Source organism: Bos mutus, chromosome 2 (assembly GCF_027580195.1).
Source record: "Bos mutus isolate GX-2022 chromosome 2, NWIPB_WYAK_1.1, whole genome shotgun sequence".
NCBI classification, from domain to species: Eukaryota; Metazoa; Chordata; class Mammalia; order Artiodactyla; family Bovidae; genus Bos; species Bos mutus.
In genome coordinates this window covers 111,224,497-111,238,322 of record NC_091618.1, presented here as the reverse complement: position 1 = coordinate 111,238,322, position 13,826 = coordinate 111,224,497, and positions in this window count along the sequence as shown.

The window sequence follows — 13,826 nt, the reverse complement described above, 5'->3', positions numbered from 1 at the left end:
GAGCAGAGACCCAGGGGTACAGGGTTTATTACAGTCAACTTAGCTAGATCATGCCAAACTATTTCCCAGAGACGTTCGTACTGATTTTCATTCCATCAAGAATGTACCGACACTTTAATTTTTACTAATCTGTTGAGTGTATAATGTTATCTTGTGGTTTTAATTAGCATTTTCCTTACATCAGATGAGGCTGAACACCTTTCATCTGTTCATATATATATTACCACATTGTTCTTCAGAAAAGACTTTACTAATTTACTTTCTGACTAATAGCATGGGAAAATGCCTCTAAGGTTATTGACTATTTGGATTTCATCTTTGGTGAGTGAATTATGTGTTCAAGTTTTTTGTCCATTTTTCTTAAGCATTTACAGGGAGTTCTTTATATATTCTGGATACTACTCCTTTATGATTGGTATTGCAGAATCTTTTCTCAATTTTTGGCTTGTCTTTTTATACTATTTTGATTAACATTTTCATATGTTCAAATATATTAATTTTTGCTTATGGGTAGCATGTTTTATATTTCACTTAAAAACTTATTCTCTCTCCAGGTTATGAATACGCCTGATATTTTCTTCTTAAATGGTTTATAGTTCTGCCTCTCTCATTGAGGTTTCATCCTACTTGGAACTGTCTTTGACATGTGGTAATTTTTTTTTTGTATCTTTATGGGGCTAATCTGTTGTCCTAGTACCATTTGTTAAAAACATTTTCCTTTTTCCTACTGCTTTAAAGTGCCTTTTCAGTTATATATTAAGGGTTGATGTATGCAAAGATTTATTTCCGGACTTTTAATTTTGTTTTATTGATTTCTCCTGTGTTGTACACACTCTCTTCAGTACTCTATCTTTTTAAAAAGTTTTAGCATATGGTATAGCACGTCCTTTCACCTTGCTGTTCTTCAAGAGCTTGTGGCTCTTCTTGTTGTTCTTCCATGTCCATTTTAGAAAGAGCTTGTCAATTTCCTCCCCAAAACTAAAAAAAAGGCAAACAGGGTGGGCCTGATTTGATCATGATTCTGTGGCCATTTGGAGAGAATTAGTGTCATTATATTGGGCCTTCTAATCCATGAACATGTTATATGTCTTATTCTAAGTCCTTTTAATGTCTTAATAAAATTTTATAATCACCAAAGAGATCCTGAACATTGTATGTGTAAATATATATATTCATTCCTATGTAAGTCATATATTTAGATGCTATATATATATATACACACACACACACGTATACAGGCATATACACACATATATATATTTCTTAATGTCATTCCAAGTATGCCTGAATGAGGTTTCTCCACTTCTAAAAAAATTTTTAAACCTACAGAAAAGTTTGAAGAGGTAAAATGAACTTTTTTAATACCTTTCAACCAGGTTAACTTCCCTATTTGCTTTATCTTTACAAATACACATTTATTTTTGCTGAACCATTTTAAAGTATGTTGCAGACATGGTACTTCATCCCTAAATATCATCCCTAAATATTTCAGCATCTGTATACTAAGAAAGACATACTGCAACTGAACAATACCATTATCTTGCATAAAAATTGACCAATAATTTCATAATGTCATCTTATATTCAGTCAAAATTCAGACTTCCCCAACAACTCCAGATAGGAGAAGGCAATGGCACCCCACTCCAGTACTCTTGCCTGGAAAAATCCCATGGACGGAGGAGCCTGGTGGGCTGCAGTCCATGGGGTCGCTAAGAGTCAGACACGACTGAGCGACTTCACTTTCACTTTTCACTTTCCTGCATTGGAGAAGGAAATGGCAACCCACTCCAGTGTTCTTGCCTGGAGAATCCCAGGGACGGGGAAGCCTGGTGGGCTGCCGTCTCTGGGGTCGCACAGACTCGGACACGACTGAAGCAACTTAGCAGCAGCAACAACTCCAGAAATATCTTTTGTTTTTCTAGTGCAGAATCTGATCGAGATTTATGCATTAATATAGGTTGCTATGTACCTTTAGTCTTTAATTCTGCAATTGTCTCTGCTTATTTGTCCTCAACATTGTAAACTGTTTCTTACAGAATGTCCCACATTTTATACCTGATTCTTTACTCATGGTGTTGTCTAACTTGTTCCAGTGTGTAAACAGGAAGTTTGTTTAGTGGTGAAATTTTCTTTTAATAGCTCTACTAAGGTATTCTTTACAGAGCTGTGTAACTATCACCACAATCCAGTTTTAATGTGTTTCCATCACCTCCCCCAGGGAAAATAACATATCTACTTTACACGTTCTCACCAACAATTTATTACTGTCTATCTATCTGGGGAGGCCTTACAAATAGCTATGAAAAGAAGAGAAGCAAAAAGCAAAGGAGAAAAGGAAAGATATAAACATCTGAATTCAGAGTTCCAAAGAATAGCAAGAAGAGATGAGAAAGCCTTCAGCGATCAATGCAAAGAAATAGAGGAAAACAACAGAATGGGAAAGACTAGGGATCTCTTCAAGAAAATCAGAGATACCAAAGGAACATTTCATGCAAAGATGAGCTCGATAAAGGACAGAAATGGTATGGACCTAACAGAAGCAGAAGATATTAAGAAGAGATGGAAAGAATACACAGAAGAACTGTACAAAAAAGATCTTCACGACCCGGATAATCACGATGGTGTGATCACTGACCTAGAGCCAGACATCCTGGAATGTGAAGTCAAGTGGGCCTTAGAAAGCATCACTACAAACAAAGCTAGTGGAGGTGATGGAATTCCAGTTGAGCTATTCCAAATCCTGAAAGATGATGCTATGAAAGTGCTGCACTCAATATGCCAGCAAATTTGGAAAACTCAGCAGTGGCCACAGGACTGGAAAAGCTCAGTTTTCATTCCAATCCCAAAGAAAGGCAATGCCAAAGAATGCTCAAACTACCGCACAATTGCACTCATCTCACACGCTAGTAAAGTATGCTCAAAATTCTCCAAGCCAGGCTTCAGCAATATGTGAACCGTGAACTTCCTGATGTTCAAGCTGGTTTTAGAAAAGGCAGAGAAACCAGAGATCAAATTGCCAACATCCACTGGATCATAGAAAAAGCAAGAGAGTTCCAGAAAAGCATCTATTTCTGCTTTATTGACTATGCCAAAGTCAATGGATCACAAGAAACTGTGGAAAATTCTGAAAGAGATGGGAATACCAGACCACCTGATCTGCCTCTTGAGAAATTTGTATGCAGGTCAGGAAGCAACAGTTAGAACTGGACATGGAACAACAGACTGGTTCCAAATAGGAAAAGGAGTTCCATCAAGGCTGTATATTATCACCCTGTTTATTTAACTTATATGCAGAGTACATCATGAGAAACGCTGGACTGGAAGAAACACAAACTGGAATCCAGATTGCCGGGAGAAATATCAATAACCTCAGATATGCAGATGACACCACCCTTATGGCAGAAAGTGAAGAGGAACTCAAAAGCCTCTTGATGAAAGTGAAAGTGGAGAGTGAAAAAGTTGGCTTAAAGCTCAACATTCAGAAAACGAAGATCATGGCATCCTGTCCCACCACTTCATGGGAAATAGAAGGGGAAACAATGGAAACAGTGTCAGACTTTATTTTTCTGGGCTCCAAAGTCACTGCAGATGGTGACTGCAGCCATGAAATTAAAAGATGCTTACTCCTTGGAAGGAAAGTTATGACCAACCTAGACAGCATGTTCAAAAGCAGAAACATTACTTTGCCAACAAAGGTTCGTCTAGTCGAGGCTATGGTTTTTCCTGTGGTCATGTATGGATGTGAGAGTTGGACTGTGAAGAAGGCTGAGCGCCAAAGAATTGATGCTTTTGAACTGTGGTGTTGGGGAAGACTCTTGAGAGTTCCTTGGACTGCAAGGAGATCCAAGCAGTCCATTCTGAAGGAGATCAGCCCTGGGATTGCTTTGGAAGGAATGATGCTAAAGCTGAAACTCCAGTACTTTGGCCACCTCATGCGAAGAGTTGACTCATTGGAAAAGACCCTGATGCTGGGAGGGATTGGGGGCAGGAGAAGGGGATGACAGAGGATGAGATGGCTGGATGGCATCACTGACTCGATGGACGTGAGTCTGAGTGAACTCCAGGAGTTGGTGATGGACAGGGAGGCCTGGCATGTTGCGATTCATGGGGTCGCAAAGAGTCGGACATGACTGAGCGACTGATATGATCTGATCTGATCTTATAATTATTCGATGGGTGTGAAGTGATACTACATTTTGGTTTTCATTTGCATTTCCCCTAGGACTGAAGATGTTGGGCATCTTTTCATGTGCTTGTAGATATTTGTGTTTAAGTCTTTAATCTATTTTTAAGATGGGATTTGCCCTTCTATTATTGAGTTGTAAGAGTTCTTTATACATATTTATAGGATATGAGTCCTATATAAGATTTGCAATTATTTTCTCCCAGTGTGTTTTCTTAATGGTCTTTTGAAACACACGGGTTTTACATTTTAGGTCCAATTTATTAATTTAAAAATTTTATGGATCATGATTTTGGTATCATCTAAAAACTCTGCCTAAATCGAGACCATCAAGATTTTCTTGATTTTTTTTTTTACTTTTGTTGTTCAGTCGCCAAGTCACGTCCAACTCTGCAACCCCACGGACTGCAGCATTCTAGGTCTCCTTGTCTTTCCCTATCTCCTGGAGTCTGTCCAGGTTCATGTCCACTGAATCAGTAATGCCATCCAACCATCTCATCCTCTCGTCACCTTCTTCTTATGCCTTCAGTCCCTCCCAGCATCAGCGTCTTTACCAGTGAGTTGGCTGTTTGCATCAGGTGGCCAAAGTATTGGAGCTTCAGCTTCAGCATCAGTCCTTCCAATGAGTAGTTCTTACGTTTAGACCTGTGATATATTTTGAGCTAATTTTTATGTATGGTGTGAAGAGTCTAAATTTATCTTTTTGCATTTGGCTATCTAATTTTCTCAGCATCATTTGTTGGAGAGACTGTCTTTCCCCAGTGAATTGCTTTGGGTGCTTTTGTCAAAAATGAATTGACTGTGCATATAAGGGTTCATTTTTAGGTTTTCTGGTATCTTTGCCTTCTTCCACCTAGTGGAGAGCTGTTCCTCTTCCATCTTAATGAGGAAGCTTCATGTTTCTCACCATTTAGTATGATGGTAGTGTACGTTTATGTAGATTTTTTTTCTATCACATTGAGGAAATCCCCTTCTCTTCCTAGTTTACTGAGAGTTTTTATCATGAATGTTTGATTGTTTTAATGCTTTTTCTTTATCAATGTGATCATGTGATTTTTCTTTTTTAGCTTATGGATGTGGATTACATTGATTTTCAAATGTAATGTTTAACCAGTATTGCCTTGGATAAATCCCAGTCTGTTGTGTTATATAATTCTTTTTATACATAATTAAATTTGATTTGCTAACATTTTTTTGAGGATTTTTGCATCTGTACTCAAGAGAGATACTGGTCTATAGTTTTCTTGGAGTGCTTTGTCTGGCCTCATAGTAGGTTATGCTGTCCTCATAGAATGAGTTAGGAAATATTCCTTCTTCTTGTGTCCTCTGAAAGAGATTGTAGAGAATTAGTGAAATTTCTTCCTTAAATGTTTGGTGGAATTCGCCAGTGAACCCTTCTGGGTGTTCTGCTTTCTTTTTTTGAGGGTTAATTATTATTGATTCAGTTTCTTTGATATAATCCTATTCAGATGATCTGTTTCTTCTTTTGTGAGTTTTGGCAAATTGTGTCTTTTGGAAATTAGTCTATTTCATCTAGGTGTTATTATTAAGTATGTAGGCAGAATTTTTCACAGTTTTGCTTATTCTTCTTTTAGTGTCCTTGAAATCTGTACTTATATTCCTTCTTTCTTCTCTGTTATTAGTAATTAATAATTAGTCTCTAAAGCTACCAATGGTATTCTTCACAGAGCTACAACAAATAATTTCACAATTTGTATGGAAATACAAAAAACCTCAAATAGCCAAAGCAGTCTTGAGAAAGAATGAAACTGGAGCAATCAACTTGCCTGACTTCAGACTCTACTACAAAGCCACAGTCATCAAGACAGTATGGTACTGGCACAAAGACAGAAATATAGATCAATGGAATAAAATAGAAAGCCCAGAGATAAACCCACATACCTATGGACACCTTATCTTTGACAAAGGAGGCAAGAATATACAATGGATTAAAGACAATCTCTTTAACAAGTGGTGCTGGGAAAACTGGTCAACCACTTGCAAAAGAATGAAACTAGAACACTTTCTAACACCATACACAAAAATAAACTCAAAATAGATTAAAGATCTAAACGTAAGACCAGAAACTATAAAACTCCCAGAGGAGAACATAGGCAAGACACCCTCTGACATACATCACAGCAGGATCCGCTATGACCCACCTCCCAGAATATTGGGAATAAAAGCAAAAATAAACAAATAAGACCTAATTAAACTTAAAAGCTTCTGCACAACAAAGGAAACTATAAGTAAGGTGAAAAGACAGCCTTCAGAATGGGAGAAGATTATAGCAAATGAAGCAACTGACAAACAACTAATCTCAAAAATATACAAGCAACTCCTGCAGCTCAATTCCAGAAAAATAAATGACCCAATCAAAAAATGGGCCAAAGAACTAAATAGACATTTCTCCAAAGAAGACATACAGATGGCCAACAAACACATGAAAAGATGATCAACATCACTCATTATCAGAGAAATGCAAATCAAAACCACTATGAGGTACCATTTCACACCAGTCAGAATGGCTGCGATCCAAAAGTCTACAAGTAATAAATGCTGGAGAGGGTGTGGAGAAAAGGGAACCCTCTTACACTGTTGGTGGGAATGCAAACTAATACAGCCACTATGGAGGACAGTGTGGAGACTCCTTAAAAAACTGGAACTAGAACTGCCTTATGACCCAGCAATCCCACTGCTGGGCATACACACTGAGGAAACCAGAATTGAAAGAGACACAGGTACCCCAATGTTCATCACAGCACTGTTTATAATAGCCAGGACATGAAAGCAACCTAGATGTCCATCAGCAGATGAATGGATAAGAAAGCTGTGGTACATATACACAATGGAGTATTACTCAGCCATTAAAAAGAATACATTTGAATCAGTTCTAATGAGGTGGATGAAACTGGAGCCTATTATACAGAGTGAAGTAAGTTGGAAAGAAAAACACCAATACAGTATACTAACGCATATATATGGAATTTAGAAAGATGGTAACGATGACCCTGTATACGAGACAGCAAAAGAGACACAGATGTATAGAACACTCTTTTGGACTCTGTGGGAGAGGGAGAGGGTGGGATGATTTGGGAGAATGACATTGAAACATGTATAATATCATATATGAAACGAGTTGTGAGTCCAGGTTCGATGCACGATACTGGATACTTGGGGCTGGTGCACTGGGACAACCCAGAGGGATGGTATGGGGAGGGAGGAGGGAGGAGGGAGGAGGGTTCAGGATGGGGAACATGTGTATACCTGTGGCAGATTCAGATTCATGTTGATATATGGCAAAACCAATACAATATTGTAAAGTTAAAAAATAAATAATAATTAGTCTCTATCTTTCATAGCCTGACTAGAAACTTGTCAATTTTATTGACATTTTTAAAGAAACAGTTAAAAGTTTTTTGAAAAAATTTTTCTATTAATGTCCTACTTTTAATTTAATTAATTCTGCTCTAGCTTTTATAATTTCTTTTCTGATGCTTCAGTTCAGTTCAGTCATTCAGTTGTGTCTGACTCTTTGTGACCCCATGAACTGCAGCACGCCAGGCCTGCCTGTCCGTCACCAACTCCCGGAGTCCACCCAAACCCATGTCCATTGAGTTGGTGATGCCATCCAACCATCTCATCCTCCGTCGTCCCCTTCTCCTGCCCTCAACCTTTCCCAGCATCAGGGTCTTTTCAAATGAGTCAACTCTTCGCATCAGGTGGCCAAAGTACTGGAGTTTCAGCTTCAACATCAGTCCCTCCAATGAACACCCTGGACTTATCTCCTTTAGGATGGACTTGTTGATCTCCTTGCAGTCCAAGGGACTCTCAAGAGTCTTCTCCAACACCACAGTTCAAAAGCATCAATTCTTTGGCACTCAGCTTTCTTTATAGTCCAACTCTCGCATCCATACATGACCACTGGAAAAACCATAGCCTTGACTAGACGGACCTTTGTTGACAAACTAATGTGTCTGCTTTTCAATATGCTGTCTAGGTTGGTCATAACTTTGCTTCCAAAGAGTGTCTTTTAATTTCATGGCTGCAGTCACCATCCGCAGTGATTTTGGAGCCCAATAAAATAAAGTCAGCCACTGTTTCCACTGTTTCCCCATCTATTTGCCATGAAGTGATGGGACCGGATGCCATGATCTTAGTTTTCTGAATGTTGAACTTTAAGCCAACTTTTTCACTCTCCTCTTTCACTTTCATCAAGAGGCTCTTTAGTTCTTCTTCACTTTCTGCCGTAAGGGTGATGGTATCTGCATATCTGAGGTTATTGAGATTTCTCCTGGCAATCTTGATTCCAGCTTGTGCTTCCTCCAGCCCGGTGTTTCTCATGATGTACTCTGCATATAAGTTAAATAAGCAGGGTGACAATATACAGCCTTGACGTACTCCTTTTCCTATTTGGAACCAGTCTGTTGTTCCATGTCCAGTTCTAACTGTTGCTTCCTGACCTGCATACAGGTTTCTCGAGGCAGGTCAGGTGGTCTGGTATTCCCATCTCCTTCAGAATTTTCCACAGTTTCTTGTGATCCACACAGTCAAAGGCTGATGCTTGCTTCAGATTGAATTTGCTCTTTTTCTGGTTTTCTAAGATAGAGACTTAAATGATTATTTTTAGATATTTTTCCTTTCTGATATGTTCACTCAATGCTATAAATTGCCCTCTGAACACTGCTTTGTTGCATCCCACAAATTTTGATGTTAATTCAAAATATTTAAAAAATTTCTCTTGATACTTCCTCTTTGGTCCTTATGTTACTTCAACTATGTTAATTTCCACATATGGGTTTTTCCAGTTGCCTTTCTGTAACTGATCTCTAGTTTAATTACATCATGGTCTTAGAGGAGGCATTGTTGTTCAGTCGCCCAGACGTGGTCCCACTCTTCGCAGCCCTATGGTTGCAGCACACCTGGCTCCTCTGCCCTCCACTGTTTGCTCAAATTCATGTCCATTGAGTCAGTGTTGCTATCTAACCATCTGCCGCCCCCTTCTCCTTTTGCCTTCAGTCTTTCCCAGCATCAGGGTGTTTTCCAGTGAGTCGGCTTTCATATCAGGTGGCCAGAGTATTGGAGCTTCAGCTTTAGTCCTTCCAATGAATATTTAGGGTTTATTTCCTTTAGGATTGACTGGTTTGATCTCCTTGCTGTCCAAGGGACCCTCAAGAGTCTTCTCCAGCACCACTACATGATTTCTATTGGTTAAAATTTATTTATATATCATAGCCCAGAATGTGGTCTATCTTGGTGAACGCTCAGTGTGAGCTTGAGAACAATGTGTATTCTGTTGCTGTTGGATGAAGGAGTCTATGGGCTTCCCTGCTAATGCAGGAGACACAGGAGATATGGATGGGTTCAATCCCTGGATCGGGAAGATCTCCTGGAGTAGGAAATGGCAACCTGCTCTAGTATTCTTGCTTGGAAAATTCCATGGACAGACGAACCTGGTGCACTACCGTCCATGGGGTCACAAAGTGTCGGACACAACTGAGTGATCACGCATGTTGAATTTTGTCAAAAGCTTTTTATATACATCTGTTGAGATGATCATATCTATTTATGCATCTGTTAGAGATGATCTTATCTACTTATGCATCTGTTGAGATGATTGTTCTTCTTGTGATGTATCATATTGATTGATTTGCAGATTCTGAACTGTCCCTGCATCTCTGGGATAAATCCCACTTGATCATGGGGTCGGATCCTTTTAACGTATTGTTGGATTCAGTTTGCTATTTTGTTGCAGATTTTTGCATCTATGTACATAAGTGATATTGGCCTATAATTTTCCTTTTTCTTTTTTTGTGGTATTTTTGTCTGGTTTTGGTATTAGGGGGATGCTGGACTCAGAATGAGTTCATAAGTGTTCTTCCTCTGTAGTTTTTTGAGCACAGTTTGAGAAGGATAGGTGTTAACTCTTCTCTAAATGTTTGGTAGTATTCACCTGCGGATGTTTGGTATTATTTACCTGTGAAGCAAATCTGGTCCTTGACTTTTTAAAAATATTAGTTATTGGCTGCACCAAGTCTTGGTTGCCACATGAGGGATCTTTAGCTGTGGCATGTGGGATACAGTTCCCTGACCAGAAATCAAACCAGGGTCCCCCGCACTGTGAGTGCAGTCTCAGCCAGTAGACCACCAGGGAAGCCCCTGGTCCTCAACTTCTATTTATTGGGGTTTTTTTTTCTTGTTGTTTAATTACTGATTCAAATTCATTACTAGTAATTGGTCTCTTCATATTTTCTTCTTGCTTTAGTCTTGGGAAATTGTACATTTTTAGGTTGTCCATTTTATTGGCTTTTAACTGTTCACAGTAATTTCTTATTTTTTGTATTATATGGTGTTGGTTGTAACATCTTCTTTTTTATATCTTATTTTTTTTTTTGTTTTGCCCCTGTCTCTTTTTTTCTTGAGGGGTCTGGCTAAAGGTTTATCAGTTTTATCTTTCCAAAGAAACCAGCTCTACTTTCATTAATCTTTATTTTTTAAATCTCTTATTTCTTTAATATCTGCCCTGATCTTTGTGATTTCCTCCCATTAATTTTGGGTTTTGTTCTTCTTTTTTTAGTTCCTGTAAGTGTAAGGTTAGGTTATTTATTTAAGGTAAGCTTATATTGCTATAAACTTTCCTCTTAGAACTGTATTTGTTGTGTCCCTTAAGTTTTGCATCACTGTGTTTTCTTTTTCATTTGTCTTCAAGTATTTTTTAATTTCTTGTTTGATTTCCTTAGTGATCCATTGGTTGGTTAGTTACATATTGTTTAGCTTCCAGATGTTTGTTTTGTTCTCATTATTTTCTAGTCTCATAGCATAGTGGTTGGAAAAGATGCTTAATAGGATTTCAATTTTTTTAAGTTTACTAAGGCTTGTTTTATGGCCTAGCATGGAATCAGTCTATCCTGGAGAACGTTCCGTGAGCACTTTAACATGTAGTTTGTTGCTTTGGGATGGAATGTTCCCTCTCCCTACATATATATAATCTATTAAGTCCATCTAGTCTAATATGTCATTTAAGGCCAGTGTTTCTATTATTGATTTTCTGTCTGAATTACCTGTCCATTGATGTAAGTGGAGTGTTAAATTCTCTATTATTATTCTGTTACTATCAGTTTCTCCCTTTATGTCTGGTAAAGTGTAAAGTGAAGTTGCTCAGTCGTCTCCGACTCTGCGACCCCGTGGACTGTAGCCTATCAGGCTCCTCTGTCCATGGGATTCTCTAGGTAAGAGTACTGGAGTGGGTTGCCATTTCCTTCTCCAGGAGATCTTCCTGACCCAGGAGACCTGGGTCTCCTGCCTTGCAGGCAGACGCTTTACCCTCTGAGCCACCAGGGAGTGTTTCCTTTATGTATTTAGGTGATCCTATTTTGGTTGCATATATATTTACAATTGTTATGTATTCTTCTTGGATTGATCCCTTGATATGTGTCCCCAGGGTAAGCTCCAGTTGCCACCTTCCTCTTCAAGACTCTCTAAGATCAACAGGTAGGTCTGAACCAGGCTCCTTTCTTATGACTGCTTCTACCCTGTATTCTGATGTGTGTGAGATTATGTGCGTGCCCTTTAAGAATGGAGTCTGTATTTCCACAGCCTTATGGTTCTGAAAGTAAAGCACCTCTAGCCTTCAAAACCAAATGTTCTGGGCTTTTGTCCCCCTGTGCTGGGGGATTTCATGTGGGGCTCAGATCCTTGCTGAGGAAGAATTCTGTAATTGTAATTATTCTCCTGTTTCTGGGTCACCCACCTGGGAGTATGTGTCCTGAGTATACCACAACTCTACCCTTCCTGACTTGTAGTTCCTTCTTTTTTGTTGTAGATCTTTTCTTGTAGGTTCTGGCCTTTTTCATTGATAGTTGTTCTATAAATAGTTGTAATTTTGGTGTGAACCATGAAAGGAGGTGAGCTCAGAGTCTTTCTATCTCAACCTTTTGAAACTCCTTATCCCTTCACTTTTGAAGGATAATTTCACAGGCAATAGAACTCTAGGTTGGTGGCTTCTTTTTTCTGTCAACACTTTAAATATTTCATTCATCTCCCCTCTTGCTTTCATGGTTTCTGAGGATAAATTGAATTTTATTTCCTCTGGCTTCTTTCAGGATTTTTTTTATCTTTGATCTGTACTTTCAATACTGTGTACCTCAGTGTAGGTTTTTGTTTTGGTTTAGCATTTATCTCTAAGCTTACTAGGTTTGTGGTTTTGGTGTCTGACATAAATTTGGGGAAAATTCTCATTGTTTCAAACATTTGTTTTGTCCCTTTCTTCTCCTTCCGGTATTCCTGTTACACATATGTTACACCTTCTGCAGTTGTCCTACAATTCTTAGATATTCTGGGGGTTTTGTTTGCTTATAGTACTTTTTCTCTGCTTTTCAGTTTTAGAGATTTCTAATGAGATGCCCTCAAGGTCAGAGATTCTTTTCTCAGCCATGTCCAGCCTACTCATAAGTCCATCCGAGGCATTATTCGTTTGTTGCAGTGTTTTTATCTCCAGCATTTCTTTTGATTCTGTCTTAGAATTCCTGTCTCTGCTAAGTTGCCCACTTGTTCTTCCATGGTGCCTCAGTAGAGTCCTTAACATTTCATAGTTTTATCTCAGCCTAATAATTCCAACATCCCTCCACATCTGCCATATGACACATGTGCCATATTACATAATTTTGATATTTGCTGTCTCTTCCAATGGTGTGTCTTAAATTTCAGTATGCCTGTAATTTTTTTCTGACAAATGAGCATGATGAACCAAGTAAAAGGAATTAATGTAAATAGGCCTTTGGTGATGTGGTGAGGGGTGGGGGAGACGTGTATATGCCTGTGATCAGAGCTCAGCCTTTAGGTGAGCCTGTGCCTCTGAATGGGCTTCCCTGGTAACTCAGATGGTAAAGAATCTGCCTGCAATGCAGGAGACCTGGGTCGAATCCCTGGGTTGGGAAGATCCCCTAGTGTTGAAGACTCTTGAGAGTCCCTTGGACAGCAAGGAGATCAAACCAGCCAATCCTAAAGGAAATCAGTCCTGAATATTCATTGGAAGTACTGATGCTGAAGCTGAACCTGATGTGAAGAACTGACTCATTGGAAAAGACCCTGATGCTGGGAGAGATTGATGGCAGGAGGAGAAGGGGACGACAGAGGATGAGATGGTTGGATGGCATCACTGACTCGATGGACATGAGTTGGAGCCAAGCTCCAGGAGTTGGTGATGGACTGGGAAGCCTGGCATGCTGCAGTCCATGGGGTCGCAAACAGTCTGACTGATGCCTCTGGACCGTGAATTAGATATGTTTCTCAGTCCCCCAGTCCAGCACACTTAGGTGGGACAGGATGGCTAGAGTGGGAGTTGGCTACTTCTGTCCTCCCGGGTCAGTTTGGCTTTGTTTAAATAGTTTCTCTGAGGGTAGACTTTACTAAATAAAGAAAAATACTCTCATGTATTTCAGAATAGTTCCTTTCCTCTTCCCGGAAACACACTGGAATTATTCTCATACACTCACTGTGAGGAACTGGTAGACACTGAAGAGGTAAAACTTACAAGTGTCCCCACATCCTACCTGCTGCATGATTGGGTTCCCCTGGCTTTTTAACTTAAGAGTTGTCCACACTGAACCTCCAATGATTTGTCTATTATGGTTCAGGTTTCCTT